A 16,294-nucleotide genomic window follows, 5' to 3' on the forward strand; every position below is an offset into this window, starting at 1 on the left:
AGCCCCAGAAGGAGTCAGGACAAAGGAGGCATTTGCTTTGGTAGATGAGGATTGGGTTAGGGATCAGCTATGCAATCTGGATATCTATAAATTGATGGGTCTGGATGGAATGCACGCACAGATGCTGAGGGAGCTGGCGGAGGTCATTGCTAGGCCACTCTCCATCATCTCTGGTAAGTCGTGGGAAATGGGAGAGGTGCCTGAGGACTGGAGGATGGCAAATGTCACACCAGTCTATAAGAAGGAGGACCTGGGTAATTATAGAGCAGTCAGCCTTACCTCCATCCCTGGAAAGGTGATGGAACAACTCATTCTTGATGCCATCTCTAGGCATATCAAGGATGAGGGGGTCATTAAGAACAGCCAACATGGTTTTATGAGGGGGAAGTCATGTCTGACCAACCTTATAGCCTTCTATGAGGAAGTGACTAGGTGAAGGGATGATGATAGAGGGGTAGATGTGTTTTTTCTTGATTTCAGTAAGGCATTTGATACTGTCTCCCACAGCATCCTCATAGATAAGCTAAGGAAGTGTGGGCTTGACGATCAGGTAGTGAGGTGGATCCAGAACTGGTTGAAAGGAAGAAGGCAGAGAGTTGTGGTCAATGGGGCAGAATCTAGCTGGAGGTCTGTGACTAGTGGAGTCCCTCAGGGGTCGGTGCTGGGACCAGTGCTGTTTAATATTTTCATCAGTGACCCGGATGAGGGAACCGAGTGTACTCTCAGCAAGTTCGCTGATGACACCAAACTGGGAGGAGTGGCTGACACACCAGAAGGCTGTGTTGCCATTCAGCGAGACCTGGACAGGCTGGAGAGCTGGGCAGGGAAAAGCTTGATGAAATTCAACAAGGGCATCTGGGGAAGAACAACCCCATGTACCAGTACAGGTTGGCGGTTGACCTGCTGGAAAGTAGTGAAGGGGAAAGGGACCTGGGGGTCCTGGTGGATAGGAGGATAACCATGAGCCAGCAATGTGCCCTTGTGGCCAAGAAGGCAAATGGCATCCTAGGGTGCATTAGAAAGGGTGTGCTTAGTAGGTCAAGAGAGGTTCTCCTCCCCCTCTACTCTGCCTTGGTGAGGCCGCATCTGGAATATTGCGTCCAGTTCTGGGCCCCTCAGTTCAAGAAGGATAGGGAATTGCTTGAAAGAGTCCAGCGCAGAGCCACAAAGATGATGGAGTGGAACACCTCCCTTATGAGGAGAGGCTGAGGGAGCTGGGTCTCTTTAGCTTAGAGGAGACTGTGTTTACAAATATGTAAAGGGTGGGTGTCAGGATGATGGAGCTAGGCTTCTTTCAGTGATATCCAGTGGTAGGACAAGGGGCAATGGGTGTAAACTGGAGCATAGGAGGTTCCACGTTAACATCAGGAAGAACTACTTTACTGTAAGAGTGACAGAGCACTGGAACAGGTTGCCCAGGGGGGTTGTGGAGTCTCCTACATTGGAGATATTCAAGGCCCGCCTGGACAAGTTCCTGTGTGATGTACTCTAGGTTACCCTGCTCTTGCAGGGGGATTGGACTAGATGATCTTTTGAGGTCCCTTCCAACTCTTGGGATTCTGTAATAACAATTACACTGGTATTTCTAGTGTACAGGGGCTTATCTGAGCAGAAGAGGGCTTCAGATATTATGGCACTGCAGAAACTCAGCTGATGAGGAGCCCTTGAGAGCAGGACACTGGTAAAACTCCACCCAGCTACCTCATAACAGGCTTCATGACTATGCAGCACTCCTCTCAAGGCCTGAGAAATGTATGAACGACTCCTGAACACATTAGTAAAGACAATATTTTAAGAGTACAAAACCAGTAAGGGTCAACCTGACATAGCTGCTGCTTTACCTACCCATCCCATAGTCAGACTTGCTCTACAGGACTATCCTTGAGGTGCACTTTGATATGCATTTTTTGAGTAAATCCCAAGAACACCTCCAGGTTGACAAACCACAGCATTTTAATAAGAGGCCATTAAAAAAAAGAAGTAATAGTCTTCTATGTGGAAAAAGGTTAAAATTCACCATCAGTCCTCTGGTAATGCCAGTGCTGCTTCTGCGAGCACTACAGAGCTGCTGAAATGCCGACTGACAGGGAAAAAGTACTATTTTTGGAAACTGTAAAGTACTATGAAGTGCTCACATCAAAAGATGTTAAACAGTCACAGTACTCTGCGTTTGAGGTTTGTTGGGTTTTCTGTTTGGGTGGTTTCTGTGTGGGTGAGGGTGGGGCTGCATTACCAGAGACTGCACAGAGCACAAATACACAGGAAATTTGCTTTTCTAAGTGTCATTTATCTGTCCTTAGGCACTCCAAAAACTTTTCATTGAGTCTGAAAACACCTACATTCACAAATATTTAATGTGGGCAAGTGGATAAAAGGACCATGGCGGAAATCCCAATGAAATACACAGCTCACCCTATGTAACACCACAATAGCACTGAAAAAGAGTGTATTATTATAGGTTTTGTTTTACATCATTAGTGTAACAATGTAGGGACTTGATTTAATTTGATCCTGAGAAAAACTTTTACTGCTTTGAACTGGTCTTTGGCAGCCAAATTCCAAAAGCCTGACCTTACAGGAACAGCCCAGGAACTGCCTTAAAGTACAGGCAAACAGCACACGCAACAGCTGGCACATGAACCAGTCCAGTCCAGATGCAGCACACACATGCACATGGGTAATATGTTCCCAGCTGAAATGCAAGACATGCCACATGCGGCACCATGTGAATTAAGATTTAAAGGGGAAAACAAAACAGCCAGTGGCTACAGCACAGCACAAGGATATCACGTCCCTATGTGTGATTTCTCACACTCCCCAGAAGGCGCAACATGATCTGCAGGAGACAGGTTGTCAACAGCAGGGCTGAAAGCTCTCCTCAGTTTCTGGAGGAGTAAGGAGGAAAGATCAATACTTAGAAAGACCCTGAAAAAACGTGGTACAGCCACATGGGAAGGGAGCACCAAAGACAGCACTAGCCCAAAAATCAGGAAACACGCACTTCCTTAGTTTGCTAAAAGCCAGTTTTTGCCAAGTAACCAATTTCTGTACACTCTTCATTAAATAAAATATGAAGGGTAGGCAGAGACATAAAATATAAATGCATTTACTTCCATAAGCAACAGGCCCTATTATTGTACATGCTGCATAAATCATTAAGGACAATAGGACTTATGTCCCCTAATGGAGGGCACAGAATTCAGGGTCAGTTAGCAGGCAAGGAACTTTCATGTTAACAAGTGTTGCATTTATATTTGTGACCCATACTGCCTAGAAATAGTAGAAACCACTTCGGTTCATGTATTATTTAGTTAGGCCAAACAGACAAAAGGCAGAATCAAACCTCAAAACAAACATCATGTGATTTTGGTGTGGATCTCCACCAAATATAACTTGCAATGGGATGGCAGGGCACTCACCAGTTTGGTAATTAAGCCAGAATGGCTGAAATGATCCTTGCAACAGACTTCTCTGCAAAGCTGCCTGAAGCAATGAGAGTAGTTATGAACTGCCCTATTTAAACTGGTTGCTGTATCTGTTTTCCTGCACTTCGCCATGCATGTGAACGCAAACACAATGTCTTTACAATTTCAAGTGTTAGCAGGTGGAAGTATTGCTTTGGCAAATTTTTCTGGGGAAGAGTAACAGCTATCTACAGAAGACTTGCTTCTAACCACTGCCTGTTCTTAGTATTTTTTATTTCAGGCAACTGACACACTGTTGCAGTGCTCCTGTTTACAAGGCACATCATCTTTCTCCTTTCTTATTTGCAACATCTGATTCAAAGAGCACAACAGCTTTCAAACAACTGGCGGCTGGCACCCCAAAGTTCAATTGTGAAAATGTATCCAGTCAAAACCACCTTTCACCTTGAAAATTAGATGTGTCATCTAAAATTTTTCAGACTTCCTTTTTACTGCTCTGCATGTACAAAGTGGACTTGAGGTGGCCTTCAACTTGCAGCCAGATGAACGAATTCAGGGTAAAGACTGTGCTTAGCTGTACAAGCAGCTTCTCTAAGGACAGGACATGCAACCTCCCACACTACTCTTTTCCACCATACAGGACTATGAAGCTCAATGGGACCCTGCTGAAGCCCCTGAAATAGCAGGTCTGCCCCAAGCATGGGGAAAACCTAAAGCTCACGGCTGCCTCCTCCCCTGATAATTCAGAGGTTTATAGAGTCATAGGGCTGGGGTGGAAAGGACCTTAAGATCATCAAGTTCCAAACCCCCTTCCACGGGCAGGGACACCTCACACTAAACCATGTCTCTCAAAGCTCTGTCCAGCCCAGCCTAAACTGAACAGAACTGAAAGTCATCTTCATACCCAAAGTGATTTCTGAGTATAAAATCCCTTGTGCTTATTTTGAAAGGTATTTACAGACAGAAGCTACCCCCTGTCTCAAAGCTCTGAGGGGTTTATTGATGCAGACCCATGATTCATCACTACAGTAAACTGCAGGAGATTTAACTGTATTATGCTGTAATCTATTAAAATCAGGAAGAAAAAAAAATAAAAAAAATCAGGGCTATTCATCCCAAACTGACACCTAGGCAAAAAAAAAGTGAGTGTCCATAACCTCCAGCTTTTTTTCTTACTCTTTGTCAGCAGTAGCATCTTTCCTCCCTCTGTTCCCCCATCCCCTGCAGCTTGTTTCAGCCCTTCATGTCAGACCTTCCCCAGCCAAGCTGCACACGCTCCAGATTAAAGGTCAACTGGGTTAGGAGAAAATGGAGATGCTGCTAAAAGCAGGGCAGTGTGAAACCATCACCCAGAACAGAGGGCAGAGTATTTCAGCTAACTTTGTGACAGCCAGGCAGCAAAGCTGGCAGCCCAGTGAGGCCCAGCAGCCTCCTTGTCCTCCTCTCCTTCCAAGGGTTTTTAAAAGGAGAATCAGTCTGAAAGGACGGTGAGAACTGTAAATAAATTATGTCCCTGTTCATCAATTAGATCAGCTGCACTGAAATGAAAGCCACAGCAGGCTCAGTAATCACTCAAAATAAACTCCTCTGACTGATCACTCCTGTGCTGATGGCTCAATTATGCCTAGGAAGACCGTTACAGAACATTAAACATTAACAAAAGGCTGAGCCTGTATTACATCTCTCCCAGATAAATCTAAATCAGTAACTGAGTGCTTTTAGCTTAAGTAACCCTGAATTACTGGATCAATTCTTTTCCCACCTTTTCCTCACAAGTTGCAAAAGCCAGACCACCACATACAGGAAAAATGTTTGCAAAGTGCGCCTTTGCTAGACAGTTACATTTTTATTATACTGGGAGGATATTTTCACCATTTTAAAATATATATGGCTCAGGAGAGGGTTGTTTATGAAAATTTAGTAGCTCAAATCAAAACACGGGCAAACTGTTCTCCTGGCTTTATGAAGGTTTATTCTAACCTTCCTAGAAGTACTTCTTCATTTCTCTAACAATCCAGTTCTTAGTGAACAGTTGCACCACTTATTTTTTCTGCAAAACAAAACATGAAGACAAAAACACTCTTAACATAGCAGAGAGCTGCTTTCATTTCTCATTTTGCTTTTGCAATACACTGTTCGTTTTTCATAGCTTCAAGTTTAACAGAACTAGAGATACCCTTGCTACCTGAAGCGTCTCTTCGTTATCTCTGTAACAGTACTAAAACGAAGTTTCTCAAGGCTTGCCCAGGTCACAACTTTGCTGTTCTAACCAAGATACACAAACACATTGCAGAAGTCTGAACAATGCCAGGATTTCACTGCGGATTTAGGTAGGGTGTGACTAGTTTAGAACAGATAAACCAAGTCCCCAAAGAAAAGCACGTGGCTGAGATTAAAAGAGAAAATTTCAAAACACAAAAGGGATTAGAAATAATAAGGAAAAAACCCAAAGACCTGGGAACAGTAGGAAGCAAAAATTAAAGATGTACCAAAGATAACAAGCTGATGGTCTTCCTACCAAGTCCTCTTCATCCTCAATGCTTAATACTCACCAGTTGCAAAGCATCAGCTTCCCAGTATAAATAAATTGGATTTAACTGAGTTCAACTTTTCCGTTTTAAAGATGAATACAGTATAACAGTGTCAGCATTGTTAAAGGTGGAAAATCTGCTTGACTACTGACGTGATCTTTTAAATTTATACATATCACTGGGACCAACAAATTTTTACTCCAGGTAATATGAAAAGCATCCCAGTAACAAGGGACAAGGCTGAAACATTTTGAAACTTAGCTGAATAAAACAGGCTGCTTGTCTTCAGAATTTTAGTCCAGAGGCTGAAAGAGTAACATCAATTCTTAAATTCACTTCTAAAAGACAGAAAAATTCTAGTTTCACAAACAGAGAGGTAAAATTTGACTTTACACTAAATTCCACCAAGCTCCCAATATACTTTTATCTACAGCCCCTTGAAAAGAATAAATGCTGTTTGCATTCAAGTTATCTGCTCAGGCAAAGCGTTACCTTACATGTTTTCTGAAATAAGTATTATATAGCTAAGTATTATTTAGCTATGTTTAAGTAACTGCTATTTTCCCTCCACCATGCCCTGTGCAAGGAATTCCCTGTATAAATCCTGTGGTACAGCACACTTGCTGGTTTTTAGGGTCCATCTAGGATGGATATATGTGATATCTGAAATGCCCCTGGATATTTCCTTCTTCATCTGGCACTGAACTGGATTGTTCACCAGTTATCGACGTGTAGCTAAATCAAGACAAGCTCACCTGAACCAAAGAGCAGCTTGAGAAATCACAATGTTCTCAAGGCTGACAAAGGTTTGAAAAAAACAAGCAAACAAACACAAGCCCCCAAAACCAAAGACAAAAAAGAAACGAAACAGGAAACAAACTTTTCAGCAAAGAAAATAATGGTTTCATTAACTGGCTTTTGCCCTTATTTTAAGAAAGACAACAGAAAACATATCCAGACAAGTTACAAGGACCAGTGATAACCACAAGGAATAGCAATAAACACTGAGTGAAGAGCCGCTGACAAAGCACTGTATAATGGCCACTTCCTAAAAGCAACTCTTAAAAAGCCTGCTGCTTACAAAGCACACAATATATTTATCCTTGGCTTGTCTGTTGATTACCTTTCTCCTGACACTTTACATACTTACTGCAAAATAAAATCTCTTGTAAGACTGCAATATTATGATCAAGCAAGACACTTAAATTTAGTAAGTGAAATTATAGCCCCAGTCCTTTTTATGTGGTTTTTTTTTGTTTGTTTTCCAACTACTCAAATTCTCCCATAAACTATCATAAGATGAACAATTCAAACAGCGAAATAAAACTCCTTTGCTCTTAACCTGGGTAGACTAACCTGAATTAGCTCAGCCCCAGCTAGAAGTGGCAGCATGCATACTGTAGCTGTGATTTTTAAAGCCAAGCTGAGCACACAGGAGAACTGACATACAAAGTGTTAAGCTGCTTACCTGAATTCAGCTCCAACTCCCGCACACTTGAACTTGGGTTACTTGGGCCAGCAGAGTTCAACAAGACTTTTTTGGTGGTATCCCCTCCCTTCTGTCTTGTATCCCCACCCTCCTCCCTTGTGCTTGGGTGGTTGCATGAAAAAATTGCTCTTTTCCTGGTTTTCTTCTGGGCTGTGTGGCCAAAGCAACTGGCTGCACAGTCACAAGAACATAAGCAAGTCCCTTCCCTTTCGGTGGCAGCAGCGAGTTGACAGAGCAGCTTGGCTGTATGTTGAAACCCTACCTTCCTAATCTGCCTTTCTATTATTAACCAGTCATTTCCCCCACCTTCTTTGCCATGCAGACAGCTGCAGAAAGCAGCTAGAAACAACCAAGTACTTTATCAGGCTAATTTTCTTGGCAAAAAAACCCCACAAAACCATCCACAGGCCAGTGGCAAGTGCACAAGGGGAAGCAGTCTCAAACGCTATCCTGAACCCCTAGCACAAAGTACCTGAGAGGAGACATAACTGTATTCCTTTTCCCTGTCCCCCATGGCCACAACAGCTCTTACTGAGCACAGAGCATGGCAACCTGGTTGTCCGAAGGACTGCTGCTGTCCAGGCTGGCTCTCTCACGACAGAGATGCCTTCTGCAAGCCAGCATTACCATATGATATAGCATTTGAGAGCACTTGCTCCTCTACAGAGACCTCTTTTAACAAACTCACATCTCTTGGGGAAACGTGTATTTGTATTCTCCTCCAGGTTTGGGTATCTCCTTCAGGTACTTGGTACTAGGTGTAACACAGACACACAGCAAACCCTGAATTCTCTCCTCACATGGTAGAACAGCTTTACAAAGCTCAGCTTTTAGAAGATGAGCAGCCACCCTGTAAAGTTAGCCAAGCAGAAAGGGCACTTTCCTGAGCAACAAGAGCAGTTTTGAGCTTTCACCAGCACATGGAAACCTGGGGCTGTGCAAAGCACTGAGCCATGTGGAATAGCACAAAGCAGGCTTTTGGTTTTAGGATGTGTTATTTTTTGTTTGTATTTCTTTTTTGTTGGTGGTGTTGGTTTGCTGGGGGGGGGGACGGGGACGGGGGACGGGACAGGACTGTGTTTGTTGTTGTTGTTTTGGTTTTTTTAGAGTGAGGTCCAGGTTTCAAGACTGTGCTCTCAAAAGGTCTTACAGGACCAGCTATGCTCAGGAAGAAAACCAAAAATCTCCTTATAGGAACTCTGGCATTAGACAGCCAGGCTGAGAACTTGGCACCTAAAACAACACAGCTTAGGTAATGCAAAGGTTAACTCCAATGTCAATTCAGGGAACTTAAGAATTTAGCTGGAAGTTTTGAGTCATGGTCTTGGATATAGACAACAAGAACAGCTTAAGCCCTTCTTGAACTAAATCCTTTCTCTTTTGTTCAAGCAACAACTTTAAGCACTGCAAATGAGGCTACTTTTGTTGTTCTCCATATGATGTGTTTTCATATGCTACATATTTTCTGTATTTTGAGTTACCTGCACATATTTTCTGTACTTCAACTTACTTGCACAAAATAGGCTTATTGCAAATGCAGACAGGCCTTTACAGATTTTAAGTATCAAATGCCTTGGAGAAATCCATTTCCTACATGCCTACAGAAACAAACGTCAGGCAAAACAGAAGTCTGGTGTAGAATTAAGCACAGCTAGACCGACAGCAAATCTTCCAAGCTCAAACAGGTTTAAACCCCAGGAAACAAATATGCTGAGGAAAACAGCCCATCAGCCCTAAATCCATTTAAAATTAAGTTTCATTAAATGAGTTGCAGCATTTACAGGTAGGCATGTGGCAGAAACTGATGTGATTCAGCAACTGCTATGCTGCTGCTGTGGCCAGGGGAGAGAAATCCCACCATGAACACAATGGCCCATATCCACACTCAGCACAGGTGGCAGATAGGTATGAAAACCTGTTCCTCACTACACACACTAGCAACAGCCCAGGAAAGTACACTGCTCTTGTCAGTTTGTGGATGACCACGCATCTTAGTCGCTGGTTTCTCCAAAAATCTTCCTGGCCTCAAGTTACTTTAATGAAGAGCTGAATACTGATTCCCACTTTGAACTGCTTCACAGAACATGAAATAAAAGCATCTACCTATGGTTTCTCCAGCACGACAACAATGCATGAGCTGATCCCACCAAGCACCCTAGCATGCTGTGTTCTTCCTCTGCCTTAGCTGTACCTGCTCTCCTAGTAAAATATTCTTTATGCATGGGGAGGTAGTCCTCTCCCATGCTTAATCCACTGAACTAAATTGCTTTATTAACCAGTACAGAAATCACAACAGCAGCAAATACCCACACATGAAACAAAGATCTGCTAGTAACTTCATTTCTCACCTCTGGAAAAAAGGAGTTTCAGAGGTCAAAAGCCTCTTTAGCAGCACTTACAAGAACTGCAACCGTGTGCTAATGATTTACCAGACAGTACTCTAAGCAGGTATTTCATAAGAGTGTGTTTTGTTATGGTCTGCTTTCCTGCCTTCATTTGCACAACCAAATCAACTTGCCTACTTCACAAAGGAAATAGGCATGGTATTATTTAATAGGATAAGAAGAATTTAATGCTCCTCTAAGCTTACTTACCCCATCCTGCTTTAGAAAACAACTATATATATATACACATACACAGACTAAAAAAAAATAATGCCTAAAGTAGCTCTTCTATATGTTTGTATATACATCTGCATAAACACAAACATATATACACAAAAATACACAAAGAGATGAGCTAGTGCAGGCACAGGGGTTTTAATTTCTTCCCCAAAAGTTGAATTAAAAAAAAATCAGATTAAAGCATTCAGTTCAGAAGAGATTCACGACGAGGAGAAAAGGCACCTATGCCAGAAACACACAAATAGGATCATATACCATGGAAACACGCAGCTGTGTACCTAAGAGTTTAATGATAAAGTTATATTCCTCCATCTGAAGCCTGTTCAGCTCATCAAGAGGATTTCTGCATTCCCCCATGACTACTTACTGTGTTTCTCTACACACCCAGGGCCACCCTCCTCTAAAAGCAAAGCATTCACATTTTGGGGCAGTGGGTGACACTGTGACACATGTGTACCAGCACAGTTGCTTTGTACAGCTGCTAAAAAAACTCAACAATTTCTTGCTCTTACTGTTTCTCTCTGTTGCCCTCCCTGCAATTGCCCTGGGGATACTGGCAGCAATTAAGGAGGGGTTGGGAGAGCTGCCCAAGATGGCAAAAGGGACAGCAGCTTCTCCCTGACTTTTTGTTTCTGCAAGCAAGCACCACTGCCACCACATAACTCTGATTACCTTGTACTGGTATGTTGCAAACAAAATCTCCAAACCTAGAAACCATGGAGAGACTTTACCTCAATGTCCAGACACAGTGAGATATGAACCCACTTGACAGAGACATGCTGGACCCTGGACATAATTCTGGGAAACAAGACTGGGGTACTCACCACCCATGTAACTGCTGCCCTGGTTGCTGGCAGCGTGGCTGACTTTAAGGGGGAAGTTGAGGGGAGGGAGAAGAACCACAAGCCTGAGTGTCACCTTTAAAAATAAATAAATAAATAAAATGCCCAAAAGCCGTATTTTAGATCTTATTGTTGTATCTGAGTCCTCCTGCTTGCTTCTAAAACACAAGCCCTGGCGCTTCATGAGCAGCTGAATATGCCTCTTAACTAAAATGAGATCATCCAGGGCCAGAGATACTCACCTATGGAAATCAGTCAGCAGGTAACAGCAGCCAACTTCTCCTCTTCCCAGCTACCAGCCAGACACGATGCTTATGGCGAGAGGGAGACAGCAGCGAGGCCTCCGCAAGCTGAAGCGTTTTACGATCCCTCCGCTGCTTCAGCAGAGCGACTCCCGGACCTGAGGTTCCCGCTGGCGTCTCCTTCGTGAGCCGAACTTCCTTCAAATTAAAAGTTGCCTTTCAACTTTCCCGGCACAGCAGTGTCACACCAGGCTCCGCACGTACTGCTCTCCTCCCGGCTCCCCAGTCCCGCACAGGAAGCGCCTGGAAACGAAAAGCACGAGAGGTGAGCGGTCCAGCACGGGCCACGAAGCTACCGCCCTCCTGCTGCCGCCGCTCCCTCCCCGGCCATAGTGTCTCACCCCGCCGAGTGCGTCAGCAGCGGGCGAGAGGAGGAGACAGAGGAGGAGGCCGGACGGGAGCTCCAGCCCCGCTGGAGGGCTGCAGTTTCCTACAGCTGCCGGCGCAACGCCTCTTGGCAGCTCTGGGTTTTACCAGCAATGTAACAACTAAAACATGAGGAAATCAAATCACCACATAAATACAGGTCTAATGATTCTTAATGTGTGCAAGTGACCCAAAGCAAAGCCTTGTATTAGCATTACTTTCGAAAGCCTCAAGATGACATTGTGAATCTGAGTCAGCACAAGGAGGAAGAATTCAGTTTTCCAATATATATAAACCTGAGATGTTAAGTCCCACCCTATCTGTAAATAAATAACCTCCACAACAAAACACCACACTAAAACTAAGCAAAATAACAAATTCCCCAACCTTGCAATGAAGTTTTTGGCCACATCCCACTGCTGCCAGGAGTGGCAGAGGCCCTGATTGGGCAGCATCACTGGTCCCTGGGGACATGCATTCAGCCTTTATCCCAAAGATGAACCAAGAACTAAAAACATATAGGACCAAGAAAGCCACCCCCTGGCAGAGATGAGCTGGAAAGGAAGATGTGAAGCATTCCCAGTGAGCATGAGAGGGGGTGGAGGATGTCTACTGGCTGCTCCCCTTGGGACAGCAGGGAGGTCCACATTGAATACAAAACCACAATACAAAGCAGACTGAAGCCACATGTTGGAATGACTGATGGTCTGAGCAACACTAGCAGAGTGTTTTCCAGCAGCTTACATGAGAGCAAGGACTCTGTGCTGTCCACTGGCTGCTGCATGCAAAAGAGATACTGTCCAGAAGTGAACTCAGAGGCATATAAAGCAGCCTGTTTGCACTCCAGAGATGAAATAATGGCGAGGGAGGAGGAAACAGACACCGGTATTAATGCATAGTAGCACCTGAACATCCCTAGAGAGGCAACCTGTTGTCAGTAACACTGAGGAATCTGCAGGGCCACATGGAAGAAATATAGGATGGAAAAGTCTTTTCAGAAGCCACACAGAGAAGTCCTTACATACCAATCTTGTAATACAGAAAAGAAAAAACAAATGCCTTTAATAATTGGTTTGGGTTTGTGGTTTTGTTGTGAGGTTTTTTTTAATATATACATGCCCCCTAAGTATGGCCCACCAGTCCTTGTTCCTAAGACATGTAGACAGCTATGTATCAAATGTAACAACATGTTCATGAGAAGCTCCTCCACAAAGCCAAGAAGCCAAAACAGTCCATGGGTTTGTCAGTAACCTTCAAATACTGGTGAGGACATGGGTGGGGAGAAGGTTTTGATTAAGGACTCTGAACATCAAGGTGTATGTCTGCAAGCACCAATTCAAGGAGAACACAGGTCAGCATCCTATTAGTCAGAGTACCCACTCAAATCGATTGCCTTTAATTAATTTTTTAAGTTTTTTTTGTTTTAAAGATCAACAAAAAAGCAGTTTGTTTAAATGGTCCAACTTGTTCCTTCCTCAAATAGTTTCTTTCCTAATTTAAGAATTAAAAAAACATAGACTCCTTCTCTTGCAGATTATCACTAATATCGGAGCTGGCAGGCTCCAGCTGAAGTGAACCTACCACTGGATTTCCTTTTTCACAGCTCTTTTAGGAAGGATCTTAACTGTTAAACTGTACCTCCAGAAAGCCAGAGACAAGTCCAACTCAGCTAATTTTATTTAAAATCTGAGGAGGAAATGCTGATGAGCCACTAGTGAACTCCCTATGCCTTTTCCCCCCAACAGTTTTAAAGTAATTGAGTTCTGTAATGCAAAACAGATGCATCTGCCCAACCTCGTCCTACTTTCTAGGAGGGATTCTGGAGTTGAACTGGTAATTACTCAGTACCTGAAGATTTCTTACATGTAATTCAATTGGTATCAATTCTGTAAATTACTTCCAATGAGCATATATATGAGGAATTTAAGGTTTAATTAGGAGACACAGTGCAGGCTATGGATTCATTACGTAGGTGACACTTATGTGTACTTTGGACCTTTACAGACGTCATGGGACAGCAGAAGTCACCTGGGGAGGACAGAGGCCAACTTAACTACTTGCTTCTGACAATAAATGCATTCATATTTTACAAAAACACCCTTTTATTAATCCAGCAGATCTTATCTTGCATTCCCCCCCCCCCTCCAACTCCCCATACAGTGATCCACAACTGTATGGGTTAAGTGACCTTAAGGCATGTAAGGAAGCCAGCCCTGTTTTCCCATGAGTAAGGTGGGGGCAGAAGGGAGAAGAGATTACAGTTTGACAAGTATTACAGGTACTTAAAAGTAAGCTTTGGGAACACCTTTTCAACATGTTTAATCATTATGCATTTAAATTATTGTATGTGTCCAGACAGATACAACTTAATACCCGATAAAGTCCTAAGCAAATAAAAAGAAATATACTTAAATTCTTCTAAAGTATATGCAAAGGTTTTTTTTCTTCTACACAATTTGACCAGGACATATTTAGCCTAAGGGCTAAAATGGAGAACAGCCTGAACTGATTACATAATTTTCTTTCTATAGGTCTGAACATCTGGGAATGCTGCTCTCAGCTTCATGGCTGCTGCTCTGCTTCATCTCCAACTTCCCATATCATGCTTCAATGTGAGGAAGATTATCACCATAAAAATGCCTGAAAAAGAGATATGACCACCAAGTATTGATCTGCTTGCTTCATTACTAATCAGAACATGAGCTATGTGACATAACAGTAGATTTAAGATTGACTGCTGGCACCTAAGAGAAATAGCTTCTACCAAGCTTCAGTGCTAATGTTTCTTGGTAATTCAAGAGACACAGACACTGTCAAGAGAGCAACCTTCCAGCACCTAAAGGTACAACTTATACACAGAGAGTGGCTTTACCTTCTCCCCTCACTGGAGCAAGAAACACCATAAGCCAGTGACAACTTCTAAATTAATGCATTTATTTCTCCTTAAATTAGTAAGCAGCTGTCCTTCCAGTGCAAGGCTTTAAGGAAAACATGCCTGCCTTTTCAGGAAGCATTTCTGCAGGACTCAGCAAGGAGACATGTGGCTTGCTGGCTACTGAGGACCACCACCAGCACAAAAGCGGGTACAAGTTCAAAGACCAATTACTGATTTCTAGGATCAACACCTATCAGAGAAGACACATTCATATTGCTTCACATGAGCATTATAAATCCATACATCCACCACACATATCCCAAGAACCTTTTAAGCTTTGTTTGTTTGGGGGGAGTTTGTTCATTTGTTTGGGGCTTTTTTGTGTTTTATTCCTTCAAGTAACTTGATTCTGGTCACTGATATAACAGGGGGAAAAAAGTGCTACAGCAGCATTAAAAAACTACTTTAACCTTCATTTGTTTCAAAACACTTCAAAACACCATATTCAACAACAACTCAAGGACAATTTTTTAAAATTATTAGAAACAGATAGTCAATTCCCTTCACAGTGAAGCTATTTGGTCATAACTACAATGTGACTACCTGCCCATTTGAGAGGATATATTCACTGTCACACTGTTTGCTGTAAGCACTGAACCTTCTACTTAGCCTTTAGAATCACAATATGCTGAACAATTCATGCCATTCTAAAATTGCTGCTTATTACTCTTTCAGCACTTTCACCCCACAAAACAAGTGACCTAGTTTATAGCAAACTCACTGTGCAATCTGTTACACAGATTTCTCCAGAGATGCTGTGAATGCAACAAATCCTGTTGCTTATTATTTATATCAAGCTTCTTATTTCTTCAAGCTCCAAGCTGGCATTTTTAAACCACCTTTCTTAAGCTGAAAAGTCCTCACGAACAAAATCTTCACATACAAGATTGAGGACATTGATATGTTTTGAACAGCTCTGACAGAGACCTACCAGGACGACTGCTTTATGATCCAAAACTGAAGCCCTTTTCGTTAAAGATGCAAAAATCACTGATTGCTAAAACAAACCTGTTCTGGCTATCACAGATCCACCATAACTTTTGCAGGTTTTCAACCAGCAAATATATATTTTCCTGTTTGATATAACACATTATCTTGAAGACCAGAAGCTTAAAAAAAGGCACAGTGGACACTCCCCCAATCTATTACCTTTCCTACTGAAAAATGACCTGAAATTTTATTACATCTACAATATAATAATAATTTATTATTATTACATCTGTATTGCAGCACTAACAACTATTACAACTTCTTATGTGCAAGGCTGTTAGGAATGGGCAGTTGCTTTTCAAACTGAAAAAAATGTCATTAAATTTACTGTAATGTGGTTCTGATATATACTCGAAATACTAAAAGGTTGAGTTTAAAATCTATGAAGTATTAATAAAAAAGTTGTACAGAAATGCCAGTTTAAGTGTTTAGGTGTATCAAGCACAAAGGGTGGTTCCAGGGTACAGATGTACTCATCAGCTCCAGCAATTAATTTTCCAGAGAGAATGCTGCGTCATGTAACTTGTGACTCGTGGAGCAACGTCTGGAGGAAACTACACTTCTCTTTCTTTTCCTATAAAAAGCTCAACCTGCTTTTGAGTTGAACCAAATTACCTGAACAAAAAAATCTTTCCTCCAACAAAGGAGCTAATTTCAGCACTGCTTATGTGAGCATGTGTACAAGGATAAAGGTGTGTTTTAAATCACTTGCAAAGAGGATGATCATGCAACTTGGTAGCAAACTACTGTCTTCTGGTAACATCCCCTGCTCCTCCTTCAGAAGTGAATT

At 42.5% G+C, this 16,294-nt stretch overlaps 1 protein-coding gene across 5 annotated transcripts in view; it reads right to left on the reverse strand.

Moving 5' to 3' along the window:
• The window catches only part of SGMS1 (sphingomyelin synthase 1), a 103,609-nt gene that overhangs the window by 26,232 nt on the left and 61,083 nt on the right, over window positions 1–16,294 (reverse strand). For 3 of the 5 annotated variants that reach the window (XM_031053318.2, XM_031053319.2, XM_031053322.2), the window contains one exon: window positions 11,154–11,456. The gene's annotated coding sequence lies outside the window, so the exon portion shown is untranslated. Of the gene's footprint in view, window positions 1–11,153; window positions 11,535–11,554; window positions 11,568–16,294 lie in introns of those variants that run through there. The other 2 variants (XM_031053321.2, XM_034062290.1) reach the window with 2 other exon arrangements.

The sequence above is a fragment of the Melopsittacus undulatus genome, chromosome 4, assembly GCF_012275295.1.
Source record: "Melopsittacus undulatus isolate bMelUnd1 chromosome 4, bMelUnd1.mat.Z, whole genome shotgun sequence".
NCBI classification, from domain to species: Eukaryota; Metazoa; Chordata; class Aves; order Psittaciformes; family Psittaculidae; genus Melopsittacus; species Melopsittacus undulatus.